Source organism: Peromyscus californicus, unplaced genomic scaffold (assembly GCF_007827085.1).
Source record: "Peromyscus californicus insignis strain IS unplaced genomic scaffold, ASM782708v3 Scaffold_8__1_contigs__length_139910024, whole genome shotgun sequence".
Taxonomy (NCBI): Eukaryota; Metazoa; Chordata; class Mammalia; order Rodentia; family Cricetidae; genus Peromyscus; species Peromyscus californicus.
In genome coordinates this window covers 16930624-16949957 of record NW_026294606.1, presented here as the reverse complement: position 1 = coordinate 16949957, position 19334 = coordinate 16930624, and the positions used below count along the sequence as shown (strand labels likewise).

Here is a 19334-nt window from a genome sequence, read left to right as displayed (position 1 = left end):
TTCAGCTCCTTCTCCGGTCCCAGTTAAAAGTCGAATTAAAACAAGGATATTAATTTGTGTTTTTACGTGTGTGGAGATCAGAGGAGCGCTTGTAGGAGTTGGTTCTCTCTTCTTACCTTGTGGGTCCTAGGTCATCAAGCTCAGCCGCAAGCACCTTTACCATAAAGGTTTTCATTTTTAAATGTTTATACCAGTGAAGGGCCTAACCTGAGTTTCTCAGGGTGCCATCCCATAAAACTCCATGGCAACTGAGCTTTTCATAATAAGTACCCAGCTGGCAGGCAGCTGTGAGTCATCAAATAGACGCTGGGGTCATTTGGGAGATAATCTTTATGGTAATGAAAACGCTGCTGAGTATTTACTGATTTCTGCAGTTCAGTGGAAGACAGAGAAGCTCCATCAAGGACACTGTGGGTCCTTTACCGTGGACTCATGAGGAGCACCAGCAGCCCGTGGGGACTCAGAAAGGCAGACCCTGTCTCTCCATCCCCCAGAGACCCTGAATCAGGTGCTGGGAGTTAGGCTTGTAATCAGAGTTTGAACACATCTTCTGTTTGTCATGCAAGTTCAAATTTGAGAAGCACCAAGTCATGTAGGAGCCATCTCCTCGGCCTTTAAGGTTGGATTAATTTATTTATTCACTGTGTGTGTACATGTGTGCACATGCCACAGCGCATCTGTGGAGGTTGGAGAACAACATGGAGGAGCCAGTTCTCTCCTTACAGGACTTGGATCCCAGGGCTGGAACTCAGGTTGTCAGGTCTGGCTTGTTAGCATGCACACTTAATCCTCTGAGCCACCTTGCTGGCTCCAAAGTTGGTGTTTTTGAAGCAAGTTGGCCTGAATTGGCTTCTGCTCATCCTATAAGATGGAGATGACTTTTTAGGACATTGTTTATTTATTTTATGTGTATGACTATGCTGCCTGCATGTATGGACGTGTACCACATGTATGTATGTGTGTGTCTAGTGTCTGTGGAGGTCAGAAGAGGATGTCAGATCCCTTGGAACTAGAGTTACAGATGGTTGTTAGCTGGGCCCTGGGAATTGAAACTAGGTCCTTAGTGTTCTTAACTGCTGAGCCATCTCTCTAGTCCCTAGAGATAGTTTAAGGAGAGACCAAGTATCCTGTGCTCTGTTTTTCTTCGGCCTCAAGGATTCCTGTTCAGGCAACCACATGGGCAGGCCATGTCCTAGCTGTCATCTGACTGCCATGTATGATGGCAATTTCTCTGGAAAATAAAACAAGATGGTGCCATCGGGAATGGAAATAGATCCACTAAGCAGGGCATGATGGGCCAGCTGGTGTAGCTAATGAGTGCTAGTTTTTGCAGTTACATAATTACTCAGGGCTTTGCAGTTCAGTCATTCCCATTTCCAGGCAATACCTCCCCGGACAGGCAGATTCCATTGCCAGAGGAGCCAGAGGCCACTTCCCACCAGAAACTCGAGAGATTTATGGGGTTTTCCTTCCACAAACATCTTCTATTAACATCCCGGAAAAAATGTATTCTTGGGGCTCGGTAATGAACTACCCATCTTTCAGATCTATGTGTTGGGAGATACAATCCCACCAGGCTTTCAAAATGGTCTTTCTTGGGATCACCTTAATTCTGGAGCAAATTTTTGTATCTTTTTGATCACCTTGGAGTCACCCTCCCCAGAGGAGGCTAAATAGCTAATTTATGAGGAAATCTATCTAAGGACAATGCAGTTGTAACATTGTGGCAATGTAGTTATAATAGTGGGCAGTTAAATGTCTCCAAAGCCAGAACGAAGTGCCCCCAGATAATTCCTGTCTGTCCTTCCATCTGTGAATCCTGCCTTCCACCTGAAGTAAGCTGAACAGGACATGCTTCTGCAGATACTCCCCAGGACCCAGCTTCTCCACCAGCACCTGACTGGATGTCCCGGGGTGACCTTGACTGTCTGTATTTCAAGGAGAAGAAGGAAGAAGAAAGTCTAGACTTGACCTTGGAGTTACGTTTTTATTGTAGCAGTGTGTGGTAGCACACAGCTGTAATCCCAGCACTCGGGAGGTAGAGGCAGGAAAAACAGGAGATCAAGTTATCTTTAGCTTCATGGTTAAAGGCTAGCCTGTGTGTGTGTGTGTGTGTGTGTGTGTGTGTGTGTGTGTGTGTGTACACACGCGCGTGTTTGCACAATTGAATATCAATCATTAAAAAAGCATGGATATTTGAGCACCACAAATAGATCTTGAAAGATTGAGAGACAGAGATAGATGGAGAGAGAGAGAGAGAGAGAGAGAGAGAGAGAGAGAGAGAGAGAGAGAGAGAGAGAGAGAGAGAGAGTTGGGTCATTAGGTAAGGGAGTGTGAATTGAAGGCGGGAGTCATGCTTTAAATATCTATAACGATTATTAGGAACAGGGTTAGAGAGATGGCTCAGTGTTTAAGAGTTCTTGCTGCTCTTCTAGAGGACCCCAGTTTTGTCTGAGTACCCACATGGCAGCTCACAACCATCTATGACTCCAATTCCAGGGTATATAATGTCTCTTTTGGTGTTCTTGGGTGCTGCACACATATGGTGCACAGACACACATGCAGGAAAAACACCCATACACGTAAAATAAAAATAAATCTTAAAAAAGCTTACTAGTCATTAAAAAGGGGCTATGCTTAATTTCATCTATGTTTTAAGAGATTAAATATCAGACATTAATGCATTAATGAAATTCACATTAGTGAAAATGCTTATTTCTGCCTAGGTTTGTGAATTTTGTTAATATTTTGATGGTTTTGAATGGTGAGGAGTGGAATCGAGTTAGGAGGGCATATGACCCTCTGGTAACCAATACTTTGAAGAGTTCATTTTGCCCCTTGAATTTTAGAAGTGCTGAGACAAATAATGGATTGAAGAAGCAATGTACTGAGAGGCTATGAGATGACTCAGTGGGTAAAGGTACTGGCCATCAATCCTGAGAGCAGGAGTTTAACCCTCAAGAGTCACGTGATGGAAGGTGAGACCTGACTTCCACAAGTTGTCCTCTGACCTCCACACCGAGTTCCATTGTGTGGATACACACACACACACACACACACACACACACACACACACACACACACACACAGACAAACAAATAAAAGAAATAAGAAGTGATTTGTTGAGGGGTGAGGCTAACTTTGAACATGGGTGTTCCTTTGGAAAAGAAAACAATTTTGTATCTCCTGCCTTTGTATTTCAGGCCTTTCTGTGTCCTTGGGGTCATAGTGCCCCACGTCTACCTGACACATCGTGACAGTGCAGGAATACACAGGTCTGAACGAGAGGGACCTTGGATTCAGGTGACAGAGGTCTGTGAAGAGCTCACCACACCTCTGCTGCTGTAGGATCTGTATTTGTATGTTGGGGTGTCCAGAGCTGGCAATCACATACTCTGTGCGGTCGGTGTCTTCTCTCTGTGGTAGGTCTGTGGCTTCTCTGAGAAGCAGAACTTATTTCAAAGGTGAGTGAATTCCAAGTCATTATGTTCGTAGCTTGTGCCGTGTCTGCAGGCAACACTCAGTGGTGAAATTCTAAAAGGCAAGACAGCAGCGTCTCCAAAGAGGAATGCTGTTCGGAAAGGTCAGCAAAGAGGTTTTCCTGCATCGTGCGGCTGTCAGCACCAGAGAACTGGCTTTTAGAGTCTTCCTGTCACTGCTATGCAGGTCAGACTGTCCTTTCCACTCCTCAGTGACATCTAGTTAGTATGGAAATAACAAAAACTGTAGCAGGTTCTGGGCTTCCTCTCGTGCATTGGATTTTGGAGGGGTAAACTGCCAACGGTTGCTTGGGCTTTCTCTGTTACAGTGACTGACTTGTGGTATAGGCTCTAGATGAAATCCAAATGAATTGAGACTATTATTTCAGAAAAAGAATGTTTTGTTTCTCCTTCATTCCCTTTTTCTCTGCTAGGAAAGATAGCTGACACCTTGCCACATACCCATTTCAATATCCAGGCATGGATCTCCTCTGTGTGTTCAACTCTTGTTAAGCATGTGACACTTAAGATGCTCATATTTTCAAGACCTTTAAAAGTGTTCCTTTTACCACTAATTTGTTTGCAGAACAATGCATTGTTTTGATCACACAATCACTGCAAAAATTAAGAAGAGGAAGCAAAAACTGAAACTGGTTAATATCACTTTAACGGTAGGCATGGAGTTGCTCTGGGCAGTAACCTAGGGCAGGCTTTAATCCCACAGCCATGTTGTTGGGGCCAAGAGGATTTTAATGTTAGGTGTGTCAACACTGTTGCATGTAGAGGATGAAACACACACACACACACACACACACACACACACACACACACCACCACCACCACCACCACCACCACCAACAACAACCATTACCATCGTCTCACTTAAGAGCAGGAACTGTGCTGTTTACCCCCTTCCTTTCTCTATAGAGTTTATTTATCTCCATAATAATTTAGTGACTTCTTAGTCAGGTCAGGTGCTGTGTTAATAAGCTTTGTGTCAATGTGACAAAATGCCTCAGAAAATGACCTAAAGAAAGGAAGGTTTATTTCCGGTTGTGGTAGCAAAGGTTTGGGCTCACGGTTATCTGGTTCCATTGCTTGCTTTAGGCTGAGGTGAAGTAGAATATTATGGCAGAGTGTGTTCAGGAAGAAGCAGGGAAGGGAAGGGGAGAGAGAAGGGAGAAAGGTTAGAAGACAAAGTGGGGTAGGGTGTCCAGGGACAAGATACAATCCTGAAAGGCATGGCCCAGGTAATTGCTTCCTCCAACCAGGATCCACCTACTAAAACTAGCCCATTCAGTTGGAGCTCATCAGCAGGCTAATCTACTGAGGCACTTAGCAGCTCTGTGAGTCAGTCAATTCCCAGGAGAGCAAAGCAGCATCTAAGAACCACGCTCTCACTACATGAGCCTTTTTGGGGGATAATGCATATCTGTAGTCGGAAGTTTTTCTGTGTCCCACCTGGCCCGCGGTCGGGACAAATCTCTCACCCACACAGATCCAATATGACAGTCTTCATAGTTTGATGGAGAACTTGTCATCTTAGTAGTAATAAGTTTTTGTTTCAGCTTTTCTCAAAGTCTATTGGATATTCACAGTATTGTCCTCAGTGCATGGCTGCTCATGGTGACTCCATCGGGGAATTCAGTAGAGAGTGGGTAGGGCCCAGTGACATGGCTCAGCAGGCAGGGGCACTTGCCAAAGCTTGGTGACTTTGTTGTGAGGTATTCGCCAGAGAAGACAACTCCCATGCAGGTTTAAGTCAATAGAAAGTCTTTATTAGCCAGCTGGCCACGACACTGGGTGTTTGTGACTCCAATGCAGCCTAAGCCTTTCTCAAGGTGGGCTTTTAAACACAAAAACAGCATTATTGGTTGACCTCAGGTAGCAGGAACAGTTATTCAGAAGCAGAACTACAGAAGCCAAGAAGCAAGGTTAGCACATTTAGGGAATTCTCAGAACCATGGGCTTGGCTAGGTTTTGTTCTCGTTCTTTGGCAGGTGATGCTGCCTCCATGCTGGGCTTCAAGGCCTGAATGGTACTTACCTCATGGTATCAGTTGTTCTAAGGTTTGGGGGCCTACTAAGATCTGGGGACCTGTTACAACTTGAGTTTGACCCCCCAGGATCTCCATAGTGGAGAGGTTTTGTGTTGGTTGTTCTCTGACCTCCATATGCTTGCTGCTGCATGTACAAGCCTACACATACGTAAACACACACATGTAAACACACACACACACACACACACACACATACATGTTCTTTGAGACAGGTTTCTGTGTATGTAGCCCTGACTGTCCAGGAGCTTGCTGTGTTGACCAGGCTGGCCTTGAACTCACAGCGATAAATACATCTTTTTAATAGTCTTAGAAAGTGGGTAGGAAAACTCCTACAAAATGGCATCTAACCTTTTTTTGCTATCTACCCTGAATCTTGACTTCTCTTTATCTCGTTTCCTGGAAGAAGGAACTTCCTGTTTTCAGGAATGCTGACACAAGGCTAACATTTGGCTTTTCTTCGGCAACAGACTCAGAGACTCTTAATGCACTACCAGAGGAGAGCCAGGTATTCAGGTTGGTACCTCCCCGTGTTGGAGGATGCATACAAGCCGGTGGCATCATCCATTTTCTAAATGATTCTAGAAATCTGGGAACATTTATTTTCTCCATGTGCAGAGAGAATGCACATCCACTGGAGGCAGCTTTGCCCAGGGATGCTGCTGCTGCTATTAGTAAGTTTTCATCTCTCTACCTCCTCCGTCTTCTTTTCCTCCTTACTGCATCCCTCCCCTCCCATCTTTACTGCACCTCCCCTCCCATCCTTACTGCACCTCACCTCCCATCCTTACTGCACCTCACCTCCCCATCCTTACTGTACCTCACCTCCCATCCTTACTGCATGCCTCCCCTCCCATCCTTACTGCATCCCTCCCCTCCCCATCCTTACTGCATCCCTCCCCTCCCCATCCTTACTGCATCCCTCACCTCCCATCCTTACTGCACCTCACCTCCCCATCCTTACTGCATCCCTCCCCTCCCCATCCTTACTGCACCTCACCTCCCCATCCTTACTGCATCCCTCACCTCCCCATCCTGACTGCACCTCACCTCCCCATCCTTACTGCATCCCTCCCCTCCCCATCCTTACTGCACCTCACCTCCCCATCCTTACTGCATCCCTCACCTCCCCATCCTGACTGCACCTCACCTCCCCATCCTTACTACACCTCACCTTCCATCCTTACTGCACCTCACCTCTCATCCTTACTGCACCTCCCCTCCCCATCCTTACTGCATCCCTCCCCTCCCCATCCTTACTGCATCTGTCTCATACAAACTTACTCTAACTGGTTGTCGGTCTCTCCCATGGTCTCTGTATCTCTCTCCACGGCCTCTGAGTCCATGCACACAGGCGGAATCTGCTGAATGTTCTGGTGCTATCTGATGAATTCTTCCTGGCATTCCAGTACCTCGGCAATTGGGACATACTCTATTGCTACCTTTTCATCACCCCAGCCTTCATTTTTGTCAGCAGAGCCATTTTTCTATTGCCCCTTATGCAGATTTTCTAAGTGTATGCATATCTTTACCTCCCCTTTCTTTCGGCATCCTTTTTCTCTCCCAAAAGCACCAAAGATATATTGGGCCAAAACCACAGCGATCCACCCTCTTTGATCGCCTGCTCTTCTCCTTTGTTATGCAATTCTATTTTCCTGGAATCTGAGAGAGCTTTGGAAGCCTGAGAAACTTATTTCAACTTTCTCTTCCTTTCAGATTGCCAGCACATTGGTGCTTCAAGACCAGTTTCCATAAGCCCCTTTCAGGGTTCCCGGAGGGCGCTGAGGTCGACCCCCCAACAGCCACCGTGACTTCTTTCCCCATTTCCCACAGCTGGGTCCCGTAGTCACCAGTTTCTGAGCATGCTGGGGCCAGTGGGCAGCTTTCAGGGCAGTGTGAGTGGCCGTGGAAGGTTCTGTTCCTTTTCCTCTAGCACCCTGAGAAGTTCCCATCGAAACACTTTCTGAAAGACTACTTGAGTGTAGACAAGCTAAGGGCCTTTGCTGCCACATTGCTCAAATGTCTCCCAAGTAGACCAATGACAAATGGTGTAGGGTGGTAAAAAAAGCACTTCGCAAGTCCATAGGGCTCTTCCTTTTCTTAGGTGAGGTGGAGATGTGCCAGATTCCTCAGTTATTTGTGCCATTTCAGCTTCAGATTTCCAGTCAGAAATGATCGTTCGAAAGAAGCAACTTGGGGCTGGGAAGACTGCTCTGTGGCCAAGCGTGCAAGCATGAGGCCTGGAGTTCGATCCCCGAGAGCCCCTCCACTGGTGGCGTTAGCATACCTATTTTCTTACCTCCCTGTCACCGCTGAACCTTCTTGGTGACCCACCATTATTTATTGAGGCAACCTTGTACAGAAAGAGATTCATACTGTTTGTATCTTTCCACTAATAGGCTGCTTAGCATGGGAATGCTTTGAATGCTGCATTCCTAGAAGTAGAAATCAGCTTGTGCCAGACCTCCTGAGCTCAAGCTTTCCTGTCTTCTGTATTTTCTCATCCCCTGGTCCTCTCTCTCAGGACCCTGCCACTGAAGAATGACCTGCTGGTCCAACTTGTACATGCATAAAAATAGTGAAAAGAAGTGTGCCTTGAAACACTTGGTCCCTAGCTAATGGCTCTATGATCAATCAGGAGGACTCTGACTTCGTTAGAGGGTTAATCCATCGTGAGTTCCTACCTGCTGGGTTAGTAGGAGGTGGGGCCTGCCTGGAGGACAAGACAAGGACAAGACTTGGGGCATGTCTTGTCCTTGAAGGGAATGTACTAGCTCCCCACTGCCCCTCTTTCTCTTTGCTTAGGGTCTGCCGTGAGGGGAACAATCTCCTCTTTCTACCTCATCCCAGGCTGAAGACGGCGGAACCAGCAGGCCTCAGATCAAAACTTCTGAAACCAGGACCCTAAGTAAATATATATTTCCCCCCCTTAAATTGTTTTTCTCAGGTATGGAAGGTGACTAAATTTTCAATTTGAAAATTGAATTTCTAAAAATATGTTTTGATTTTGAATGAAAATACAGTAATTGTGTATATTTATGTGGTACAGTGTGACTTTTTAATATGTATATGTATTGTGTAATGATGGCATCAGATATTTGTCCTATATAATGCTCAAACATGTATAATTTCTCTTAGGGTGGGAACATTGCTGTCTTTTTTTTTTTTTTTTTGATAGGGTTTCTCTGTGTAACAGCTCTGGCTGTCCTGGAACTCACTCTGTAGACCAGGTTGACCTTGAACTCACAAGGATCCGCCTGCCTCTGCTTCCTGAGTGCTAGGATTAAAGACATATGCCATGGCCACCTTGTAGGAACATTCTTAATATTAGTGATTTTTAAACATTCTATTGCCTGCCAATCATTGTCACCACAGGCCTGACTCCTCACACCCTACTTTACCCCTGCTCTCATTAACTATCTTCTCCCCAGCTTCCCCTCTGCACCTTTCCAAGCTCCAGCAACCGCTATTCTGCCCTCTGCTCTCCTGAAATCGAGTTTCAGCCTCTGCATGTGAGGAAGACCCCGGAGCTATGGTTATTTCACCTAACCTAATGTCCTTCAGTTCTCTCCATGCTGCAACGAGGACAGATCTTTGTTCTATTTTGTGTCTGGATGTTTTCTCCCATTGATTCTCTGAGTGGCTTCCAGAGGTGCTCAGAACATCAGGAGCACTTACACAGTGACTGAGATGTTTACTCACAGTTTCTTCCATTTGTCTTAGCCCAGGGTCCTCAGAATTGGTCAGCAGCCAACTAGAGAACTCTGACTAGAGAACTCTGGCTTGGTTTCCTGTCCTCCATCCTTGAGGATAGCTGACGCCCAACAAGAAACTTCCCGTTGGCCACTCTGACCCGTGTTTTCTTGCTGATTGCCCTTGGCTCACGGTTATGGGTAGCTGTGTGCCACTGTACACAAACAAACTTCTTTACTCATTGGCTGTATTAGTTACTGTTTTACTTTTATTTCTGTTGCTGTGACAAAATATTGTAGTTGGCTTTTAATTTTACTCTTTGGGGGCCTGCCACCTAACTCCCAAATAAATCCTCGAAGACTTATTCTTACTTACAAATGCCCAGCCTTAGCTTGGGTTGTTTCTATCCAGTTGTTCTAACTTAAATTATCCTGTTTCTCTCTAACTATGTTTTGCCTCTGGGCTTTCCCCCCTCTTTATTCTATACATCTTTATTTCCTTATTATTCCATGGCTGGGTGGCTGGCCCCTGACATCCTTCTCTTCTTCTCTTTTTCTCACTCCTCCCTCTCTTCCCTATTTCTCCTCCGATTTATTCTCTGCCTACCAGCCCCACCTGTCCTTTCTCCTGCCTCACTATTGGCCATTCAGCTCTTTATTAGACCATCAGGTGTTTTAGGCAGGCACAGCAACACAGCTTTACAGAGTTAAACAAATGCAACACAAAAGAATGCAACACATCTTTACATCATTAAACAAATGTTCCACAGCATAAACAAATGTAACACATCTTCAACTAATATTCCACAACAAACTATCCTGACAAAAAGCACCTTGGGGAAGAAAGGGTTTATTTTAGTGCACAATTCCAGGTTATAATCTATCATTGTGGGGAAGTAACAGTATCAGGAGCTTGAAGCAGTGAGTCATATCACATCTACACTCAAGAGCACATTCACTTGCCTGTTTGTTGTGCTGAGCTCAGTTTCTCCACTCTGCCGCAGTTCTAGACCCTCTGCCTAGGGAATGGTGCCACCGGCAGTGGACTGTATGTTCCCCACATCAATTAGCATTAGTAATCAAGATGATTCCCCACAGACATGCTCATAGACCAACCTGATCTAGACGCTACCTTACTGGGACTCTCTTCCTGGGTGATTCTAGATTGTGTTAAACTGATAGTAAAAACTAACCAGCACACTCTCTTAGTGTTGTTATTAATTAGTTAAAAGCTTTGTGTTATTTTTTTTCCAGTATAATTTGTTGGTGTGTTACCTGCCTGTGTTGTTCACATGGCTATAGACTTGGTAATGGGTGTGGCTCCAGGCTTAGCTTTGGAAAATTGTTGAGGTATGCCTCCTGAAAGGCTGGAGACCCTCAGTGGAAGTGGGAGGCTGGAGCTCCCTGGCATGTAGATCCCCATTGATCAAACTCTGTTTCTGACTGTGATGAGGAATGGAGGCGAGCGCCTCAAAGCCTGTGTAGCTATTGCATTTGATGGTTAGGGAAGCATGGATGACTAATTCAAATGACACCGAAGAAAAGCAATGGTGGTATTTAAGCATGTAAATTAAATATTCATGTCATGTGTTCTATTAGAACTCTGTGAATCCTACATGCATGTGGTACCACATTTTCTACCCATCCTGCCCAGACCAACTCCCACGTTCAATTGCCATAGTGCTAGTTTTCTCCCCTTTTCAAAGATTTTTGAGGATGAAGCACCAGACCAACCCGACAACTCAGGTCATGTAAATGTGTTACATTTGGAAAATGGTTTGGTTAGCTATGGGCTGCTGTCCCTTAACCCATTAGAAAAGATGCAGGCTGTCACTGCGACTGCCTTTCTCTTTACACTGTTGATATTCCTGGTGCACTCAGTGGGCCTTGTGCTAGGTGGTGGGCTGTGTGTTTTACCTCGTAAGTGAGGAGCTTAGCTAATCAATAATCAACCTTATTAATTAATCACTAACATGTGCTATGTACTAACAACTGTTTGACTAAATGGTGGCAGCGATAATTGATGCGGCATGATTCACCCCTCCCTAATCACACAGAAACACTGCTCCAGTCCCTCTATAGATGATCTCTTATAGATGAAGAGCCACCAAGGGAAGGCTGGGACCGGCACAGGATGGCAGGGTCTAATTCATTTTTAACCTGCTTTTAAGGAGTAGTTTAATTAATATGGGAGCAGTACGTTTGAAGGCTTGAACAGGTGCAAACACCTGCTTGTAACCAGCTCTGTAATTGACCCCAGCGGAACAAGCCCGGGCTGAGTATACAGCCCTCAGTAATCACCTGCTCACCTCCCACCTGTGGCTGGAAAAAGGTTGGTTCATCACAGCGCAGGGCTCCTCAAGTCTGTCTGAAGGGGTAGGGTGTGTGGGGGTGAACTGAAAATTGGAGTCACTGAGCAGACATTGATAGATGGGGTATTCCTACTTACTACACACTAGAAACATCCTGCTTTCTTTCTTTGGCTCATGTATTTTTATATTGTTCCTAAAGTTTCAGGATCATGTGAATGTAGTATATAGTTGTGGGTTGAAAGCTCTTCTTTTGTGTGGGTATGGGGTGTGTGTGTGTGTGTGTGTGTGTGTGTGTGTGTGTGTGTGTGTGTGTGCGCGTGTGCCCATGCATGTGTATGAGTGAGTGCATGTGCTCATGCATGAATACCATATGCACACGTGGAGGTCAGAGGAAGGTGTGGGGATCAGTCCTTGCCTTCTACCCAATTTAAGGTGTAGTCTGTCATAGTTTGCTCCTGTTTACCCCCGGCTACCTGGTTCATGAGCTTCCCAGATTCTCCTCTCTAGCTCCCATCTCATCAGAGGAGTTCTGGCATTACAGACGTGTGCTACCATGTGCAGCGGCTTTCCATGGATTCTGAGGATCTGAACTCAGGTCCTCATGCTGAGCATTTGCCCAAGTGAGCCATCTCCACAGCCTCAGTGTCTGCCCTCTTCATACCGCAGGATGTTGAGAACTAATCTTCTGCATGAGTTTGTGCTACATATACAGCAAAGCATCATCTTCAACTATCATACCACAGGGGATTCCCAGTTCTGCCTCCCCTCAGCTAGAGGAGCTCAGAGTCTGACAATACAGCTCAGGATTTAATTACATCCGGTCTTTTATGGATCACCACGGTTTTCAGTGGAGAACTAGTCATTCTTCCACTACTAAATTATACGCCCTTCCAGCATAGTTTTTGTTGTTTTCTTTTTGTAAATTATGGATTCTCCACACTGCTTTATCTTTCTGTGACCCAGAGAGGAGAACACGACAATATAAGGGCTTGCAGTATTGAATTATAAGTATAGAGACAAATTCAAGAATGCTTTTAGACAGATGGAGAAGAGACCAGTAAAGCTGAACAGATAGAAGGAACAGGTAAGCGACTTGACATGTGGATCCAGAGGATGCTGGTGACAGAGGTTCACACGCACAGGAGGGGCCCAGTGAGATGGCTCAGCAGGTAAAGGTGCCTGCAGCTAAAGCCTGAGGACTGGAGTTTGATCTCCGGGATCCACAGAGTGGAGAGAACTCACTCCTGCAAGTTGTCCTCTGACTTTCACATGTGTGCACTATGGCGTGCACCTCCAAAAATAAATACATGCTTAAAATGCACAGCAGTAAAGGCTGTGTGTTAGACTTATTCCAGAGCAAGGGAAATTGCAGCTCAAGGTGGGTGGGTGGGGTTAGGAGGCGCCGGATCCTCCTTTTCATCACCTCATGTTCGACCGGATTCCTTCTCTTTGCTTAGCAGCCCAAGGCTCTCACTAGGCATGCCTTTCTCAGTAGGACAGCTCTCTAGATGTAGACTTACCTTGGCCCTCTGAGGAGAAAGAACCAGCAATGCTGGGAAGTGTAAAGACCAGGAATGTACAGATTAGGATAGCATCTTCCCTCTCATCTGCTAGAATCTTTGAGTAAATGAGTTTTGAAATTGTTCACCTTCTGTGATGGTTAATATTTGTTGTCAGCCTGAGAGAGTCTAGAACACCTCAGAGACACTTCCCGGCGGGACACATCTCTGAAGGATTTTTTAGATTGGGTTAATTGAGGTGGAACTGAGAACCAGTTCTCATGGTTCTCTGCTTTCTAACTGTAGTCTGTGTGAGCCCAGGCTCCTGCTGCCTGGGTTTCCTGCTATGATGGGCTGCAGCCTCAAAGTGTGAGCTAAAACATCCCCCACCACTTCCTTGAGTTGTTTTTATGTGGCCTTTTGTCCCAGCAATGAGCAAACTAACTGATCCCCCTTTCTTAAAGACATTAGATACTTGGCTATAGCACCTTGCTCTCGGCAAGGTGTCTCAAAGGCATTAGTTTAGCAAAATTACCAGGCAAACTCTTCATGTGGGTCCAGAACCCATAACCTAGGCTTATTTTTTTCTTTTTTAAATTCAAACCTAGGGCCTGGTTCATAGTAAGCAAGCACTCTACTTCATCCCCAGTGAGCCTTCCTCTCTGCAACACCACCCTGTGGTTCAATAGAGCACACCACTGCCATCTAGTTATAAAAACTTCATGCTTCTTCATATTCTGGTATTTGACACTCAGATACTTTTCAGTACCTAAAGAGATTTTGTCAGGATTTAATACACTTTTAATGTTGTCACAGATAACACACGTTTAGAGGAAAAGCTTTTAGTGAAGGGCTCTAGCAGGCCGGACCTTGGCAAACACAGGCCCGAACACGGCAAACACGGTGCCAACAGGTTTTGCCCTTTACCTTTCTCCCCCTTGCTAACCCGCCAGATCACATTCCTAAAGCTAGCCGCCAACGTCCATTCCCTTATTTGCCCACTGACTCGTTCCTGAGACTGATCACCAAGGTCCATCCATCAAAGCATCAAGGTGCAGCAATCAAAATTTATTATTTTGACTAACCTAATTAACTTACCAAGGAATCCTAGTTCATTCTAACACAGATCTCCCCGTTTTTCTCCCTTAAAGTCAATACTTGCTGTTTCTGCCCGATTCAGATTCAGCCACCTTGTCTCTCCGCCTTGCTTAATAGTGGATCTCTTTGTGTTTGGTTTGTGCTTGGAAATTGGTGTTTGGGTGTGGTCTGTGCTTGATCCGGGGTCCAGTGGGTAGTACCCCACAGTATGTGGGTCCTTCACTTGGAAACTAGCAATAAGCAAAGTGAAGTAAAAGACTATTCACTGTACTGTGTGCCATGAAAAAAAACTCCCTTCAATGCAGAGTATTTTTGAAAGAATATATGCTTGTTCAGAAATGCTTAGATGTGTGGGCTAGTAGGTCATGGCCTGGCATTCCAAAGTATGAATTTTAGGCTTTCTAGGGTGGGATGTAAGGTTTGTTTTATTTTTTTTCCTCAATGAACAATTGGACTAAAGGATCATGTTTAATTATCACAGAGTCCCTTTCTGTTTGTACATCACTGTAGACCTAATTGTAGGCTGGCATCCCTGCCACGGTCTAAGTGGTCATTAGCTTGCTGATAACAGACTATTCTTGTCAACGAGGCCTCATTAACCATTGTTTTTCTCAGCTAAACTATTGTAGGGATTTGAACTTGTGATTGAGGATGCCCTGGGCTCACAGCGATAAAGGGACTTGAGCAGGGAGTTACACAGTGAGAAGCAGAGGCCCAGGCAGCAAAGGGGGCTACCGTAGGATGGGGTGGCCCGAGAACCCAGTGTCAGGAAGGCGATGTGTGAGGACCCTCATCGAGAGAGCTAGCACTCCCGTGGCCCGAGGTCTGGTCCCAGCCCTGCAGCTGTGGCGCCCTGCGACTTTGGGCCACTTGGTTCTCTTTCTGCCCCTTTCGTTCACCTGGAAAGAGACTAGTTAGTGATAGAACTTGCAGATAAAAATCATTTTGGTTGGGCAGAGTGACACAGGGCTGAAACCCCAGAATCTTCTCTAGGTGAGGAGGCAGGAGGTAGAGGCAGAAAGATCAGGAATTTGGGGCCACCCTAGGCTATGTGAAACCTTGACGCAGAAAACAAAACAAAACAATCATCTGGTATGCTGCTTGTCATTTTCTTTTTTGTCTCGGTGATGCTATCTTCTTAGGTTACACACTAGAGGGCAGTGGTACATTATCATTACAAACTGCTCACGCGTGGTACTGCTCTCAGCTGAAAGTCCTAGATGTTTGCCTTTGGAAGGGCTTTGTATATTCAGCATCTAAAGACGCCGTCCTGCAGGATCTCAAATGATATTCATATTATCCATTCTGGATATTTCCAGTTGCGTGTCTAACTTTGCTAGTAGCTTTCCCCTTGCTGTGTCTAGTTAGTAGAAAATTCTTTGTTTAGTAAGAAAAACCCAATTCCCTGCAACAGTGTGAAGCAGCGGGCATGCACCCACGGCTCCCACAGCACTGCGAAACAAACCAAACCCAAACCAAACCTGCATTGCCTCTTTCTTACACCGGCACTTACACTATTTTATGGTGTAGGAGGATGGCTGCAAGATGGCGGCCAGCCTGGGCTGCTCGTGAGTTCCAGCTGGTTTTGTCTATCCAGCGAAACTGTGTCTTCAAAAAACTCCATCCAAAGCACCACCAACAGTAAAGAATTATGTCACTGAATAATGCACACTGCATACAGGTTACTGGTCATTTATGGGTAACTGGCCATAACACACTGTATGTGTTGAGTGGTCCCCTTTTTCTTCATGACTACACCAGGGTCACAGGGTCCCTGGGCATATTCTTTGTGTATAGTATAGTTCCTAAGTTATAACACTTGGGATTTAGCAGTGTTGTATGTGACAGGGAGCCTGTACATCCCATCCTTTGTGTTTGATATTTTTGTTGACATTGACATTGTTTAAGGGTGAACTAATATTTTAAAGCAGCATGGGCTTCTTTCAAGCATAAGATTAACAATACCCCTTTTCCATTATACTTTTTATCTTAATGTTTATGAAATATGAAAAGAGGGGAAAGTGATCCTGGTGTATTCCTGATAGAAACAAGTGGATCATGACCTAGGAGGCGACTTTCTGTGCTGTCTGTTTGTCAATTTGACATAAGCTAAGGTCATCTGGGAAGAAGGACCTTCAATTGAGAAAATGCCTTCAATTAGACTGGCCTGTAGGCAAGCCTGTGGGGCATTTTCTTGATTAATGATTGATGTGGGAGGACCCAGCCCACTGAGGGTGATACCACCTTAGGGCAGGTGGTTCTGGGCTGTGTAAATCAGCAAGTGAACAAGCTATGGAGAGCAAGCCATCCCTCCACAGTCTCTGCTTTAGTTCCTGCCTCGAGTCCCTGTCTGACTTCTCTCAGTGATGGACTGTGATGTGGAAGTGTAAGCCAAACAAACCCTTTCTTCCCCACATTGCTTTTGGTCATGCTGTTTGTTTATCACAGCAGTAGAAAAGCAAACTAGGACAGAAATTGGTCGTTTTTGGGAGGATTATAGAAAGAGTTGGGGACTTTGGGCTGGAGAAGCCATTGAGCGCTTGGAACTTAGGGACTGTTCTGTGGGGAGCCTTGAGAATGTTGAGAGCAGTGTGGATAACAAGGTCTGGCTTGTGAAATTTCAGAGAAGTTTGAGTCTCTCAAAGACCATGTCATGGCTGTTCATGTGACATGTTTGAATTACGAATTTGTAGTTTCTGGCCAGCTGGGGCTAAAGAATCAGCTGTGATGGATATGAGATGAGCATCATTGAGGTGAATCTTTTGGGAAATGTTTCCTTAAGGTCAGCACATGGACCTTAAGCTGTGTTCTGAGAGGTGAGGCTGCAATTCAAGCTTGGAGTTCAACGGGGTAATGTGTAAGAGTGTCCCAGGTGGTTTTGAAGGCATGAAGGGGTCATGGAGAGCAGCTGAGGCTTGGTGCCATGTGGTGGGGTTGGAACCCAGACCCTAGTCTCAGGTGCTGGGGTCATTGGGATTGTAAAATTCAGTGTTTTCTTTATTGGATTTGATTTTTCTCTGATGTATTTATTGCTATATTTACCTTGTTTGTTCTTTTTTGGTATAAGGCCATTTACTTGGACTGATAGGTTGAATGTATGTGACTTGTTTTTTGATATACATATGAACTTAAACGTAAGATATCTGAGACTTTGGAACCATTGGGATTTTAAAGGATTTGAGGAATTTAAAAGTGAATTATGTTTTAGATTATGAGGTAAACATGAGACTTAGGGGACAAGGCTATGGTTTAATAGTGAACTATTTGTGTGGTAAGTTGATAAGTGGTCAACTATGCTGGTTAGGTTTTTTTTTTTTTTGCCAACTTGACACAAGCTAGGGTCATCTGGGAATAGGAAACTTCAACTGAGAAAATGATCCCATAAGATGGGCATTAGGCAACTCTGTGGGGTGATTTTCTTGATTAATGATTGATGTGGGAGGGCCCAGTCCACTGTGGATACTGGGAATTGAACTTGGGTCCTGTGGGGGTGGAGCTAGATCTATTAACTGTTGAGCCATCTCTCTAGCCCTTCATTTGTAGTTTTATTCCTGACTTTCTGAGCTTCAAATTCCTCAAGTTTCTGCCGAAAATAGTCACTGTGTTGTCTTGAGAGCAGGTACAGTTTGAGGAGACTTCCACCAACCAGATTATTGTCTCAGAGGATGGCACTGAAAAGATTGTTCAGTAAAACGGTGGTCTTGGGTGGTTACTTCTTCCTGGGTTCAATGTTAAGAAGGATGGAGTTTTTCCTAAGTCATTGATTTGCTCTGTTCTTGTGGACCTTGTCATGAGTACGAGAAAGATCTAAGCTGACATGATGGTCACCTCTGGCTCACCCATGGCTTTGTCTTATTTTTTTGAACCTTGTTATTTTCACTCCCTCCCCACTTCTTTTCTCAGTTTCTCCTCTCCTCCCTCTCCCTCATTCCTTTTCTTTAAAAAAGATTGTAACTCAAGCCAGGCGGTAGTGGCGCACGCCTTTAATCCCAGCACTCATGAGACAGAGGCAGGCGGATCTCTGTGAGTTCGAGGCCAGCCTTGTTTACAGAGCAAGATCCAGGACAGGCACCAAAGCTACACAGAGAAACCCTGTCTTGAAAAACAAACTAACTAACTAACTAACTAACTAAATAAAATTATATCTCATTATTTTACCTTACTATATGCTTATACTTTTAGTATACTTTTACTTTTATGCTAACAAGTAAAATTAGAGATTTCTACAAATTCTAGTTTTCTATAGTCTGAGGTGTATGTAAGTAAACACTATGTATCTATAGTCTGAGGTGTATATATGTAAGTAAACACTGTCTATCTATAGTCTGAGGTGTATATATGTAAGTAAACACTGTGTATCTATAGTCTGAGGTGTATATATGTAAGTAAACACTATGTATCTATAGTCTGAGGTGTATAATGTAAGTAAATAGTATGTATCTATAGTCTGAGGTGTATGTAGGTAAACACTGTGTATCTATAGTCTGAGGTATATGTAAGTAAACACTGTGTATCTATAGTCTGAGGTGTATATATGTAAGTAAACACTATGTATCTATAGTCTGAGGTGTATATATGTAAGTAAACACTATGTATCTATAGTCTGAGGTGTATATATGTAAGTAAACACTATGTATCTATAGTCTGAGGTGTACATATGTAAGTAAATGCTAGTGGGTGGCCCCACTGTGTTTTCCAACCACATCACCTCTTGCTTATTTGTTTCTTTGCTAAAGTCCTCTTTAAATTGCCCAGCTCTGAGGCTTAAGGCCTGGGTTTTTAAAACAGACCTCTCTTCTTGCTCATCCTTGTATCCAGTTAGTCCTGATGAGTTGTTTAGCTATGCTCCCATTAGATCTTTACAAACAGGGCAGGGAAGGCAAGAGACAGGGAGGGTTTGCCAGCTGTCTGGAAAACCTGGGGACAGGATTTGAGAAGCATGGAAAATCCCTGCCCCTCACATTATTGATCTTTTGATAAAATCAGCTGCTTCCCTCCTCAGGTTGTGCCATCCTTTAGTATGATTATTTTACCTGGATTAACTGTGTGTTATCAGTCACCAGGCTGATTTAAATGATCAGACAATCGATTTCCTTGTCTTCAGGGAAGCATGTGCCAGCATTCCTGGGAGCGCACGGTAAAGCAAGCATTTCTGCACTGCCCCCACCCTTACCAGAGGTTCTGGTTCAGTAAGTCTG

At 44.7% G+C, this 19334-nt stretch overlaps 1 long non-coding RNA gene across 6 annotated transcripts in view; it reads left to right on the top strand.

Moving 5' to 3' along the window:
• Positions 1-19334, top strand: part of LOC128104102 (uncharacterized) — a 133195-nt gene that overhangs the window by 8217 nt on the left and 105644 nt on the right. For 5 of the 6 annotated variants that reach the window (XR_008215872.1, XR_008215876.1, XR_008215870.1 and 2 more), the window contains 3 exons: positions 3204-7430; positions 8060-8207; positions 8341-8443. This is a non-coding gene — a long non-coding RNA (uncharacterized LOC128104102). Of the gene's footprint in view, positions 1-2849; positions 2979-3203; positions 7431-8059; positions 8208-8340; positions 8444-19334 lie in introns of all 6 variants that reach the window. The other variant, XR_008215874.1, reaches the window with a different exon arrangement.